Raw genomic sequence first — 12,999 nt, forward strand, 5'->3', positions numbered from 1 at the left:
GCAAATAAGATACCAAAATGTTCAGAAAAACATCACCTATATGTCAGTGTCATTTGCATTCATGAAAAAAGTGTTGGAAAGTGCCCATCCGAGTTTTAGCTCTTATGCTACCACCATGAATAGTAAAATCTAAAAAAGTTCAAAAAAATTCAAAAAAATATTGGTGGCAAAGAATGACAAATGTTTTAAGTGCCTGCCAAGTTTCATCAGGGAATAATATTCGTGGGTGCCGTGGCACAAAAACCAATCAGCACTCCAAAATAGATTATTTTCTTGCCACGACTTCCACGAATGTCGTTCCCTAATGAAACTTGGCAAGCACTTAGAACATTTGTCGTTCTTTGCCACCATATTTTTTTTGAATTTTTTTGAATTTTTTAGAGTTTACTATTCATGGTGGTATCAAAAGAGCTAAAACTCGGATGTGCACTTTCCAACACTTTTTTCATGAATGCAAATGACACTGACATATAGGTGATATTTTTCTGAACATTTTGGTATCTTATTTGCATTTTTCTGATTTAGTATGAATTAGTTATGAAGTTTTCAAACTGACGGTCAAACGGTCAAAGGGCAAAAGCATAAGAGGAGCAAAGTGACTTGGACAGAACCGGTGACTTTTGGGAATTAGGGGTAAAACAGACGAGTGGGGCACAACTAGGGGCATAAATCTAATTATCCCCAATAACAATGCTTATAGATGTAATTTTAATCCTAGGCCTTTTCCTAGTAATTCCTCTAATAATTATGCTAATTCCTATGGAAATCAATCATATAATAATGATAGGAACACCTCTGATCTTGATAATAATATTCCAATTGAAGAAAGGTTTTCAAAACTTCCCTAGAAGAAAAGTTTTCAACACTTCCATAGAAGAAAAGTTGAGTAAGATTGATGATTTGTCTAGAAGTGTTGATAGAATTGCTCCTGATGTGGAAAATATCAAGATGTAAATTTTTGTGCCTAAATTAGATGAATCAATTAAAGCTCTTTATGTTTCTGTGGACGAAAGTAAGAAAATAACCGCTATGCTTAGAGCTAAAAGAGAATTTTAGAAAAAGCATTTTCTAGTGATTTCTTTCGCAAAAGTGATGAAGATCTTAAAATGATTGGTGTTTCTTCGATTGATTCCTTGTTTAGTGAAGTTAAGATTGATGAAAAAGGGACTGGAGAAGAGTCAACTTTAGGTAGAAGGCGTCCCAATATTTCGGAGGGTGAAAATCTTGTTGAGAAAATTGATGAAAGTGCGTTTGAAGAGGTCAAAACTTTAACTAGTGATGTGCCCACTCTTTTGGATTACAAAGATTTTAATTATGGTAGTTGCTCTTTGATTGATTGTATTTCTTTGTTGCAATCCATGATAAATTCACCCCATGCTTATGAACAAAGTAAAGCTTTTACTAAACATATTGTTGATGCTATGATGAAAGCTTTTGAAGAAAAATTGGATTTAGAAGTATCAATTCCTAGAAAATTGCATGATGAGTGGGAACCTACTGTCAAAGTCAAAATTAAAAATTAATGATGTTCTTATTCTTGCAAATAGGAATTATGTTCCCATGGATTTTATTGTTCTTCATATTGATCGCAATCCGTCTTGTCCAATTATTCTTGGTAGACCGTTTTTATGCACTATCGGTGTCGTGATTGAGATGAAAGAAGGCAATATTAAGTTCCAATTTCCTTTGAGGAAGGGTGTGGAACACTTTCCTAGAACAAGAATTAGGCCACCTTATGAATCAATCATGAGGGCATCTTATGGATCTCGAAACAAAGATGACAAAACTTAGATCCTTGCTTTATGCCTAGCTAAGGGCGTAAAACTATAGCGCTTGTTGGGACGCAACCCAATGAATAAAATTTCTTTTTGCCTTTTGATTTCAGTTCTTGAGTGTTTACACAATTATGCTACTGTTATGATTGTATTTTTTGTGTTTTAATTAGTTTTTGTGCCAAGTAAAGCCTATAGGATCTTCTTGGTGATAGTTGTTTGATCTTGCTGAAAAACAGAAACTTTTGCGCTCACGAAAACAATTCTCATTTTTTACCAGAGCGTGATAAATTGCCAATTCTTTTTGAAGTAGATTAATATACAAATTTCTCAGGTTTTCCTATTTTTTCAGAATTTTTGGAGTTCCATAAGTTTTCGGAATCGTCAGATTGCTACAGACTATTCTGTTTTGACAGATTCTGTTTTCTTTGCGTTGTGTGCTTGTTTTGATGGCTCTATTGTGACGCCCTCGATTCAATCGTACACTAATCATATACGCAAATGTGTATGATCAAGATCAAGGACTCACGGGAAGATATCACAACACAACTCTAGACACAAATTAAAATAATACAAGCTTTATATTACAAGCCAGGGGCCTCGAGGGCTCGAATACACAAGAGTCGGCGGAAGCAACAGTATCTGAGTGCAAACATGATTTAGACAAGTATGCCTTAAGAAGGCCAGAACAAAAGCATCTACGATCGAAAAGGCAAGGCCTCCTGCCTGGGAGCCTCCTAACTACTCCTGGTCGTCGGCGGTCTCCACGTAGTAGTAGGCATCGACGGTGGCATCTGGCTCCTGGGCTCCGACATCTGGTTGCATCAACCGGAAAGAAGAAGAAAGGGGGAAAAGGGGGGAGCAAAGCAACCGTGAGTACTCATCCAAAGTACTCGCAAGCAAGGATCTACACTACATATGCAACATTATCAAAAGAAGGCTGTATATGTGGACTGGGCTGCAGAAATGCCAGAATAGAGAGAAGGCCTAGTCCTATCGAAGACTAGCATCTCCTGGAAACCACCATCTTGCAGCAACAGGAGGGAGTAGAGTAGCATAAAGTAAAGTAGTAGAAGTGTTATCAACCTCGGCCAGAGATCCTTTCTCGACTCCCTGCGAGAAAGCAATCCCAGAGCCATACTATCCATTTCTCATATCCATGTCTCATCTCAAGTATCCAGTTCTAGTTGTATCGGTCGGGATACAACTCCAAGTGTCCGTTACCGTAGGATAGGCTATCGATAGATGTTTTCTTCCCTGCAGGGGTGGACCAACTTACCCACCACGCTCGATTAACTCCGGCCAGACACACTTTCCTGGGTCATGCCTGGCCTCGGCGAAACAATACGCCGCAACCCGACCTAGGCATAATAGAGAGGTCAGCACGCCAGACTAAACCTATGCCCCCAGGGGTCATGGGCCATCGCCCTGAGAACTCCTGCACGTTGCGAGCGCGGCCGGTGAGCAGACCTAGCTACCTCCCTCAAAAAGGCAGGTGCTTACGCAGTCCAACCCGGCACGCGCCGCTCAGTCGCTGACGTCTATTAAGCTTTGGCTGATGCATACGACGCAGAATGCCCATACTATGCCCACGTGATGGTTAGTGCTATCAGGCCAGAGGCCCCTCGGATCAAATATCCAAATCGTAGTGGATTAGGAGCACGCGGTAACAAGCAGAGACTCATGAAAGATGTGACCCCGTTGCCCCGTCTCGAGGACTTGGAGCAAGGGCTAGGAATGCCCAGCCACGCCTCGTAATTATCTCGCGGGCACCCTCCAGGCCAACCCGACTCCACATCACTTGCAATTAAGCTCGCGCGAGTACCCCTCAGGGCCGACCCGTCTTTAGTAATATGGTTCAGTGTAAAGTCATAGTAACCATAGTAACTGTGTGTCTAACACCAAGGGGAAAAACTGAGGAATCACCCTTGACGGATTCCACTCGATGTAATCATCAAGGTGAACGTAGGAGGAACCACCCTCGAAGTTCACACTTGAGGGGTTGCATGACAGAGTCGTATCGGAAGTGGTTAAGGCGGAATCACCCCCGATGACCACGACCGAATAGCTACACTACAGGGTTAACATCAGAAGTGCTGTAGAGGTCTCACCCTCGGCACTTGATAGTAACCCAGTAGTGTCGAGCAACTAAGGGAAAGTGATGTGCGGTGCCGGGGCCTGGTCTTCGATACCGTTGATCGGGTCTTCAATGATGAAGCAGGGCAACAAGGACAAGGTGGTGGTCACTGATGGATCACTAACCAACCTAAACTAAGCAGTTTAGGATAAGCAGGGAAGGTACAATGAGCAGGTTACAAAGGCAGGCTATGCACTAGAATAGGAGCAGACAATAACAGTAGCAAAATCTAATGCAAGCATGAGAGAATGGAATGGGCGATATCGGGATGATCAAAGGGGGGGCTTGCCTGGTTGCTCTGGCAAGGAGGGGTCGTCGTTGACGTAGTCGATCATAGGGGCAGCATCGGTCTCGGGGTCTATCGGAGAGAAGAGGGGGAAGAAACAGTAAATATACAACAAACAAAGCATCATAAAGCATAACATGGTAATACGCGGTGCTAGAGGTGAACTAACGCGACACTACACGTTGCAGGCGGAGGGGATAAACATCTGAGGATGAACTCCCGGCGTTAGGCGGATTCCGGAGAGAGGAAAAGAGGGGGAAAGTTACATGTTCAACATGCTAGGGGCATGTTATAGATGAACGGACCGCGTATTCAGATTCGTCTCATTTTTCTGAGCAACTATCATGTAGAAAACATTTTCATCCGAATTACGGTTTATTTTATATGATTTTTCAAAGGACTAACAAAATTCTGGATTTACTTTAATTCGAAATTAACAATTAAAATGCTATGGGTACCCAGCTCTATGTACACAACAGTGTACACAGAGGATGACAAGTGGGCCAGGGGGTCCAAGTTGACCAGTCAACTGGGTCATAGGGGCCCACATGTCATTGTCTTAGACTTTGATTTTAAATTTGTTTTTCTTTAAAACAATAGTGGGTCCACTTGTGATGTATTAGAATAATCCTAATACACTAATTAACATCTAACCTATCTCTAACAAATCTAACAGGGCCGGCCCCTAATACTGAGAGCCAGCCGGCCTCTGGCTCTGTACACAGGCGCGGCGGGCTCAGGGCGACGGCGGCCAGCGACGGGGAGCACCGGCGGGAGCGGGGAAGTAGCCAGGTAGCAACAGCAGTCAGCGGTGGAAGCAGCATGGCAGTAGCCGCAGCAGGGGAGCGTCCTAGCGGACGACGGCGGGCGCGCGCGGCCAAAGCAGGAGGCGCGGCAGCAGAAGTGCAGTGACGCGAGCAGAAAGGGGCGAGGCCTCGCGCGGGGCCAGGGGCTAGCTGGGGCGCGAAGGGGGTGGGAGCGTCTGGACGCGGCCCAGGGGCAAGCGCTTGCGCTTTGGAGCACCGGGCGCGGCCTCGGGAAGTTTCGGGCGGCAGTCTACGGCGTCGAAATCGGAGGGATGAGAGGGAATCGGTCGTGGTGCTCACAGCGGTCTTCGGGAGGTCTCGGGGAGCCCGGGGATGGCGCCGGAGCGGTGGTGTCCGCCTTGGTTCGACGACGGCCGAGGCAGTGGGGAACAGGGCGATGGCGGTGCTGCAGGAGCTCCCCGACGCAGATCCAGTGCTGCAGACGAAGGAGACGGAACGGCGCGTCTCTTGGATAGGCTCCGGTGGCACGGGGTGTCTCTGGTGTGCGACATCGACGGCGACTCGGTGATGGCGGTGCGGCTGCGAGCTCGGGGTCGAGAGGGAGAGCGACTGAGAGGGGAGAGGGAGAGGTGGATCTAGCGTGCAGGGGGGCGCAGGCGAGTGGGTGGAGCGGGGGAGGACCGAGGAGGCAGGGGTCCTTATCTTGCCGAGGCGTCTCCGGCGAGGAGGTGCGGTGGCAACAGCGCCCTGTAGCGATGCGGGACGGGGGAGACGGGCTGCCTGGGTCAGCCAGGTGGGCCAAGGCCCAGGGGGCGTGGTGGAGCTGGGCTAGTCTGCCCGGGGGGGTTTCATTTTAAAATTTATTTAACTTTTTTATTTCTGTTTTATTTAGATTAGGGCATTAAACCACTTTGCAGAAAATGTTGGTTCATCATGAATATTAACAAATGAAAATTTGCCACATGATGAACATTTTAGATTCATGTCTGACAAATATGATTTTTTTACTATAGATTGGATTTGAATGTGATTTGGATCAAGTGAAGATTAGCAACAGTAACATGGTGACATGGCACCATTAACAGGGAATTACTGTAGCATGACACTGGGGGTGTTACAAATCTCCTCCACTACAAGAAATCTCCTCCCGAGATTTATGAGGTGATGTAAGGGGGAAAGAGTTGGTTACGAAATTCTAGCGAGTCTTCTCGTTCTTGGCTGCTCTTCTTGAAGAAGGTGATCCCTTTCATTGATGTCTTCATTTCTTTGCTTCACCTCATCATGATGAAGTCGTCATCCTTTCTTCGGAAACTCCATCGTGCTTATGAAAAGGATAAGGGGTAACTTTGGAAGAACGAACCTCTACCAGGTTGATTAACTGGTAGATAACGCATGGAATGATGTAGAAAGTAACTCTCGAATTGATCTGAAGAAAACATCGAGAACAAATAATAAGGTACCACAAGAAGTTTCGAGCGGGCAGGCATTCGTCTGATGCCTAATCAGAAGGCCAAAGGGGGTTCGGAGCAACGAAAGGAAATATTGCGTCTGATACTAGACTAGATCAGCTCTAAGGAGGTGGCTCGTGAATTACCTACGAAGCCAAGCGTGAGGAATAACACTGGAATCAGGGGGTTACAGGAGTCAGGTTTCGATCCTATGGAACTGTGGGTTATGGGCCCACCATGTGGGTTAAAAGCAGGAAGGCGCTATCATTTTTCACGGTCATGATGGCAAGGCAAGTCAGAGGATAGCCTGTCAATTATGTTGGCAACAACATTGGTACCAAGGGCGAGGGATGAAGAGAACCATTTTCCTGCTTGCAAGGCGAGGCAGACCAATAGGCAAAGTTCTCGTCCATCGGTGGTTACCGAAATGTCATCAATAACAGTAACAGGTCTTACTGACTGTGTTGTACACCGAGATGTTTACATAAGCAGGGAAATATTACTGCTTATATCATATAGATCACAAGAAAGATTAACAAAACAATGGAAAGGAAAAATGTGATTATCAAATTAAACACAATTATTTGGAGTATATCCTTCATCAGAACAAGCAAACAGGATATACAAGAAAGGGTAGCAAGTAGATAACCACTTTGGTAAAGGGGGCGAGGAAATTCATGACGTTACCCATACAATAGTGTTTGGATAGGTGATCAAGAAACATTTAGCATTGCGCCCCCAATGTTCTTGTTGATGATCGGATTACCACACACATGCTTCGGGATAGTGTTGACATGGTCATCAGGGAAAGGTCAAACTTCGGATACACAAAGGATCCATCGGAACAACTTATAAAATAAGTCATACAATTTCAGCAAGGAAAATATGAGGATGTGGTTGATGGGTTCAGCTGCAATCCATCGACATGTCAAAAAGGATGTATTTCCAACATTATATGAATAACTTTGTGTTGGGGGAAGGCAAGAATGTGGTCGATGATAACACTAATCATCGAGGGGCAAGGCTGGTATTTCTCATCATGAATTCAATTGATATCCTGAAAGAGCTCAGAATGTTGATGATGATCACGACACATTTGTCGAGATATTTCATGAAGATGTAATCGATCGACGATGACATCAAGTCAAAGGAGTGATGAACCGAAAGGTTATTGGAACCATGGGTACAACACAAACTCGAAATCAAACTTGATGTTTAAGGCGAAAAGATATGATGAGGAAAATCGACGTAGTCTTAGCTCATCATCGAAAATTGTGCTCCGGGAAGAAGGACTAGGTAGCACAGTTAAAAGTTACCACAGTAAGGATATAGCCGATCAGGCTAGGAATGACTTGAAGGATTATTAAACTCGTAAGCAAGAAATATTACTTGGAGTTATAGAATCGGAGTGTGGAATCGATTCACTTATCGGCGTTCTCGAGTGACTAGCAACTCAAAACCCGGGGAAATCTGAAATCGATGAGAAGCAATACCAGATGAAGACTCGTAGGAAGCAACACGGTTCTTTGTTATTCTCGAGATACCAGAGGGTAATACTCGGTGGAAGATCAAAATAGAGATTGCGAAGATGCATTTATCTATAGAAGACAAGTGCTTTAACTTGTCCGAGAAATGGAATCAAAGGGGAACAATCATGGTCAGAACCACGGTTGCAAAGGATCAAATCCTAGATATAAGATGATCTTATACCAAGGGGATAATTAATTTTAAGAGAAGCTTCCATGATAAGATCTACATCGTGTCCATGGGCATGAACACAAAGTTCCAGGTCGACTCCCACTTCTTCAATGCATATCATTTCATTTACTTCTCGCTTTCGATCAAGTTGTAGTGTTTAAATGTTATCTGGCAAAACACCAGAAGAGTATGACTCGTGAAAACTCTCGGGTTCACATGGATTAAGGAAGGCATAGGTTCAACCCATAGGGGCATCTTGGGAACATATACCACAAACTCCACGAGTAAAATAACACAAGCTCGAAGGCAGAGCATGGTTGAGAAGGCAGAGAATACAATTTACCAAAGGCAATATGTATCAGGGGAAGAGCGCACAAAATTTTGCATGTGAAGGACACTGCCGGATAATAATAAAACAATGGATTCAGCGGTCCTCAAAGGATCTGATGTGAGTATCAGTACTCAATCAGAAGAAGGAAAGAATGCAAAGGCATTGGATTATAGAAGCATCTGAATAATTCGATGCTTAAATGCAAAGAAAATATGATTTCCAAATCAAGGGATCAGAAGCAAAAGCTCTGATAAAGGATGGATAAGTTGTATAGACTTAGGGTTACAATCGTCGGCAATTGATTGGTCGAGAACCAACTAATGTTCAAAATGACGTCTGAGCCGGAAAGAACATTTGAAAGGATCAACTGATGATTGCGCACATTCGCTCACATGTTGAATCAATAGGAACAAAATGCCGGTGTCAAAGGATACTGATGAATATTGCTAGACATATGGGGAGCATCCATGATGCAAGCAGGCAAGTATTTGCAGAGCAATAGTTTGAAGAGGATTCTCGGAAGATCGAATAGTATTTCAAAGAATCTTATGAAGCATTCGAACAACTGGGGATGAACGGATACTCGACAAGTGCGAGGAATTATCCGTAGGGGTATTCATGTGGTAAAGAACTGCAAAGCAGTAAGATCAAAGGATTCTCGAGGCAACATAGAGTATTTCGGGGTATCTTGTAATAACAGGAGCAACTAGGGATGAAGGTACAAGCGGCAAGGATATTATTCAGGGGGATTATCGGTGGTCAGGAACTGCAAGGCAATTGGCACAGGGTCTCGAGAAACATCGAGGAGTACCCGCAGAATCTTCTAGCGAAGCAAGCGATCATTGATAATGTCGGGGCTCTCCGGGAGGAAGTGGGTACGAGAAAATGTCAGAGTTAGTAAAATGTTTAACCCGAATAGATGAGAGATCAGAGTCCCAGAGTATAGACGAGGAGTAAAAGATCCTAATACCACCCAATGGTGACGTGGGCCCGTAATACACACAGCCATGTTAGTAAAAGTTTTTCAGTGACTAGACTCAACTTCGGCCAAGGAGTTGGAAAGGGGGCTTCCTATTGGCAGTCGGCTCTGATACCAACTTGTGACGCCCTCGATTCAATCATACACTAATCATACACGCAAATGTGTACGATCAAGATCAAGGACTCACGGGAAGATATCACAACAAAACTCTAGACACAAATTAAAATAATACAAGCTTTATATTACAAGCCAGGGGCCTTGAGGGCTCGAATACACAAGAGTCAGCGGAAGCAACAATATCTGAGTACAGACATGAGTTAGAAAAGTATGCCTTAAGAAGGCCAGCACAAAAGCATCTACGATCGAAAAGGCAAGGCCTCCTGCCTGGGAGCCTCCTAACTACTTCTGGTCGTCGGCGGTCTCCACGTAGTAGTAGGCATCGACGGTGGCATCTGGCTCCTGGGCTCCGACACCTAGTTGCATCAACCAGAAGGAAGAAGAAAGGGGGAAAAGGGGGAGCAAAGCAACCGTGAGTACTCATCCGAAGTACTCGCAAGCAAGGATCTACACTACATATGCAACATTATCAAAAGAAGGTTGTATATGTGGACTGGGCTGCAGAAATGCTAGAATAGAGAGAAGGCCTAGTCCTATCGAAGACTAGCATCTTCTAGAAACCACCATCTTGCAGCAACAGGAGGGAGTAGAGTAGCATAAAGTAAAGTAGTAGAAGTGTTACCAACCTCGGCCAGAGATCCTTTCTCGACTCCCTGCGAGAAAGCAATCCCAGAGCCATACTATCCATTTTTCATATCCATGTCTCATCTCAAGTATCCAGTTCTAGTTGTATCGATCGGGATACAACTCCAAGTGTCCGTTACCGTAGGACAGGCTATCGATAGATGTTTTCTTCCCTGCAGGGGTGCACCAACTTACCCACCACACTCGATTAACTCCGGCCGGACACACTTTCCTGGGTCATGCCCGGCCTCGGCCAAACAATACGCCGCAACCCGACCTAGGCATAATAGAGAGGTCAGCACGCCGGACTAAACCTATGCCCCCAGGGGTCATGGGCCATCGCCCCGAGAACTCCTGCATGTTGCGAACGCGGCCGGTGAGCAGACCTAGCTACCTCCTTCAAAAAGGCAGGTGCTTACGCAGTCCAACCCGGCGCGCGCCGCTCAGTCGCTGACGTCTATTAAGCTTCGGCTGATGCATACGACGCAAAATGCCCATACTATGCCCACGTGATGGTTAGTGATATCAGGCCAGAGGCCCCTCAGATCAAATATCCAAATCGTAGTGGATTAGGAGCACGCGGTAACAAGCAGAGACTCCCGTCTCGAGGACTTGCGGCAAGGGCAAGGAATGCCCGGCCATGCCTCGTAATTATCTTGCGGGCACCCTCCAGGTCAACCCGACTCCACATCACTCGCAATTAAGCTCGCGCGGGTACCCCTCAGGGCTGACCCGTCTTTAGTAACATGGTTCAGTGTAAAGTCATAGTAACCATAGTAACTGTGTGTCTAACACCAAGGGGAAAACCCGAGGAATCACCCTTGACGGATTCCACTCGATGTAATCATCAAGGTGAACGTAAGAGGAACCACCCTCGAAGTTCACACTTGAGGGGTTGCACGACAGAGTCGTATCGGAAGTGGTTAAGGCGGAATCACCCCCGATGACCACGACCGAATAGCTACACTACAGGGTTGACATCAGAAGTGCTGTAGAGGTCTCACCCTCGGCACTTGATAGTAACCCAGTAGTGTCGAGCAACTAAGGGGAAAGTGATGTGCGATGCCGGGGCCTGGTCTTCGATCCCGTTGATCGGGTCTTCAATGATGAAGCAGGGGCAACAAGGACAAGGTGGGGTCACTGATGGATCACTAACCAACCTATACTAAGCAGTTTAGGATAAGCAGGTAAGGTACAATGAGCAGGTTACAAAGGCAGGCTATGCACTAGAATAGGAGCAAATAATAACAGTAGCGAAATCTAATGCAAGCATGAGAGAATAGAATGGGCGATATCGGGATGATCAAAGGGGGGGCTTGCCTGGTTGCTCTGGCAAGGAGGGGTCGTCGTTGACGTAGTCGCTCACAGGGGCATCATCGGTCTCAGGGTCTACCGGAGAGAAGAGGGGGAAGAAACAATAAATATACAACAAACAAAGCATCATAAAGCATAACATGGTAATACGCGGTGCTAGGGGTGAACTAACACGGCACTACACGTTGCAGGCGGAGGAAATAAACATCCGAGGATGAATTCCCAGCGTTAGGCGGATTCCGGAGAGAGGAAAAGAGGGGGAAAGTTCCAAGTTCAACATGCTAGGGGCATGTTACATATGAACGAACCGCGTTTTCGGATTCGTCTCCTTTTTCAGAGCAACTTTCATGTAGAAAACATTTTCATCCGAATTACGGTTTATTTTATATGATTTTTCAAAGGACTAACAAAATTCTGGAGTTACTTTAATTCGAAATTAACAATTAAAATGCTATGGGTACCCAGCTCTATGTACACAACAGTGTACACAGAGGATGACAGGTGGGCCAGGGGGTCCAAGTTGACCAATCAACTGGGTCATAGGGGCCCACATGTCATTGTCTTAGACTTTGATTTTAAATGTGTTTTTCTTTAAACTAATAATGGGTCCACTTGTGATGTATTAGACTAATCCTAATACACTAACTAACATCTAACCTATCTCTAACAAATCTAACAGGGCCGGCCCCTAATACAGAGAGCCAGCCGGCCTCTGGCTCTGTACACGGGCGCGCCGGGCTCAGGGCGCCGGCGGCCAGCGACGGGGAGCACCGGCGGGAGCGGGGGAGTAGCCAGTTGGCAACAGCAGTCAGCGGTGGAAGCAGCACGGTAGCAGACGCAGCAGGGGAGCGTCCTAGCGGACGACGGCGGGCGTGCGCGGCCAAAGCAGGAGGCGCGGCGGCAGAAGTGAAGTGACGCGAGCGGGAAGGGGCGAGGCCTCGCGCGGGGCCGGGGCCTAGCCGGGGCGCGAAGGAGGTGGGGGGCGTCTGGACGCGGCCCAGGGGCGAGCGCTCGCGCTCTGGAGCACCGGACGCGGCCTCGGGAAGGTGCGGGCGGCAGTCTATGGCGTCGAAATCGGAGGGATAAGAGGGAATCGGTCGTGGTGCTCACAGCGGGCTTCGGGGAGGTCTCGGGGAGGCCGGGGATGGCGCCTGAGCGGTGGTGTCCGCCGCGGTTCGACGACGGCCGAGGCGGTGGGGAACAGGGCGATGGCGGTGCTGCAGGAGCTCCTCGACACAGATCCAGTGCTGCAGACGAAGGAGACGGAGCGGCGCGTCTCCTGGATAGGCTCCGGTGGCACGGGGTGTCTCTGGTGTGCGACATCGACGGCGACTCGGTGATGGCGGTGCGGCTACGAGCTCGGGGTCGAGAGGGAGAGCGAGTAAGAGGGTAGAGGGAGAGGTGGATCTAGCGTGCAGGGGGGCGCAGGCGAGTGGGTAGAGCAGGGGGAGGATCGAGGAGGCGGGGGTCCTTATCCTGCTGAGGCGTCTCCGGCGAGGAGGTGCGGTGGCAACAGCGCCCTG

The sequence above is a fragment of the Aegilops tauschii genome, chromosome 1 (genome assembly GCF_002575655.3).
Source record: "Aegilops tauschii subsp. strangulata cultivar AL8/78 chromosome 1, Aet v6.0, whole genome shotgun sequence".
Taxonomy (NCBI): Eukaryota; Viridiplantae; Streptophyta; class Magnoliopsida; order Poales; family Poaceae; genus Aegilops; species Aegilops tauschii.